Consider the following 2,189-nt stretch of genomic DNA (forward strand, 5'->3'; position numbering starts at 1 on the left):
ACCCAATCTCCAGTGGCTCTGCCGCACGAAGCCGTGGACCGGCAATGACTCCACCCGCACCCGTTCGTGCACCACCCCAACCGCCAAACGCGCACCTCCAGCGGATGAACGGCGGACGTTTCCCGCACTCGTAAAGTGCAATCCACCCCTATAACGTGCGTTTCATGAAGAGTTATTGCCAATATGCGACATTCCCGCTGTCCCTATACATGAGCCGCGACCTGTACCACTTACGAGCGAGAGACGCGATCGCGTTGCTCACTGTACGGCGTCCGATACCGAGCCATCAGCATGTCGGTCCCCATGCGCGTTGCACTCGCACTCGCAGTCGCAAAAACGTGGGGCAAATATATTACGCGGAAGAGTTATAACAGACCGAGCCCCACTGCATGAGGGGAGTCTTTGTCACTAATGTACACAGATGGAACATTTTGGACTGGAACCAGATTACCCGTACACACGGCGCTGATTAGTAATCAATGCAGAGCCATCAAACTACAGAATATATATACAACTGTCCGTATACATGCTGAAAGAGTCTGCCCACAATGGGAACCACACGTCAGCCAGCCACTCTGATCACGCACCACTCTCTGCTTCTAACGGGCGCACATACAATATGTAAGCACCAGCATGGAACAACATCCAGTGCATCCTCTCCGCCACATTACACAATCCACACTATCACAACCAGACCAGGAGGTCCATGCGGAAAATACAATATCCCACCCTTTCGACATCCACCATTGCGCAGATCAGGCACCAACACCCACACATGTCCTATACAACGGTGCACCCAACATCACAATAGTACCTCCTGTCACAGCGCACAAACAATGACATGAGTCAAAGACACAGGTCTGACACAAGCATAGAATTGGAGCGCCGCCTCTAATAAGCCAAAGGTGCATCCTGACGTGACAAATCTGATCATGTCACAAGCATTCACTTACTATAATCACTATCAACGAACCTGCCGCCCCCGCCCCCCCCTACACCTTTCCTTACAACAACGTGTAACCTAACCTAACCTAACCTATGTTGTACCTTAACCTAACCTATGTTGTACCTTAACCTAACCTATGTTGTACCTTAACCTAACCTATGTTGTACCTTAACCTAACCTATGTTGTACCTTAACCTAACCTATGTTGTGCCTTAACCTAACCTATGTTGTGCCTTAACCTAACCTATGTTGTGCCTTAACCTAACCTATGTTGTGCCTTAACCTAACCTATGTTGTGCCTTAACCTAACCTATGTTGTGCCTTAACCTAACCTATGTTGTGCCTTAACCTAACCTATGTTGTGCCTTAACCTAACCTATGTTGTGCCTTAACCTAACCCATGTTGTGCCTTAACCTAACCCATGTTGTGCCTTAACCTAACCCATGTTGTGCCTTAACCTAACCCATGTTGTGCCTTAACCTAACCCATGTTGTGCCTTAACCTAACCCATGTTGTGCCTTAACCTAACCCATGTTGTGCCTTAACCTAACCCATGTTGTGCCTTAACCTAACCCATGTTGTGCCTTAACCTAACCCATGTTGTGCCTTAACCTAACCCATGTTGTGCCTTAACCTAACCCATGTTGTGCCTTAACCTAACCCATGTTGTGCCTTAACCTAACCCATGTTGTGCCTTAACCTAACCCATGTTGTGCCTTAACCTAACCCATGTTGTGCCTTAACCTAACCCATGTTGTGCCTTAACCTAACCCATGTTGTGCCTTAACCTAACCCATGTTGTGCCTTAACCTAACCCATGTTGTGCCTTAACCTAACCCATGTTGTGCCTTAACCTAACCCATGTTGTGCCTTAACCTAACCCATGTTGTGCCTTAACCTAACCCATGTTGTGCCTTAACCTAACCCATGTTGTGCCTTAACCTAACCCATGTTGTGCCTTAACCTAACCCATGTTGTGCCTTAACCTAACCCATGTTGTGCCTTAACCTAACCCATGTTGTGCCTTAACCTAACCCATGTTGTGCCTTAACCTAACCCATGTTGTGCCTTAACCTAACCCATGTTGTGCCTTAACCTAACCCATGTTGTGCCTTAACCTAACCCATGTTGTGCCTTAACCTAACCCATGTTGTGCCTTAACCTAACCCATGTTGTGCCTTAACCTAACCCATGTTGTGCCTTAACCTAACCCATGTTGTGCCTTAACCTAACCCATGTTGT

The sequence above is a fragment of the Schistocerca piceifrons genome, unplaced genomic scaffold (genome assembly GCF_021461385.2).
Source record: "Schistocerca piceifrons isolate TAMUIC-IGC-003096 unplaced genomic scaffold, iqSchPice1.1 HiC_scaffold_1302, whole genome shotgun sequence".
NCBI lineage: Eukaryota > Metazoa > Arthropoda > Insecta > Orthoptera > Acrididae > Schistocerca > Schistocerca piceifrons.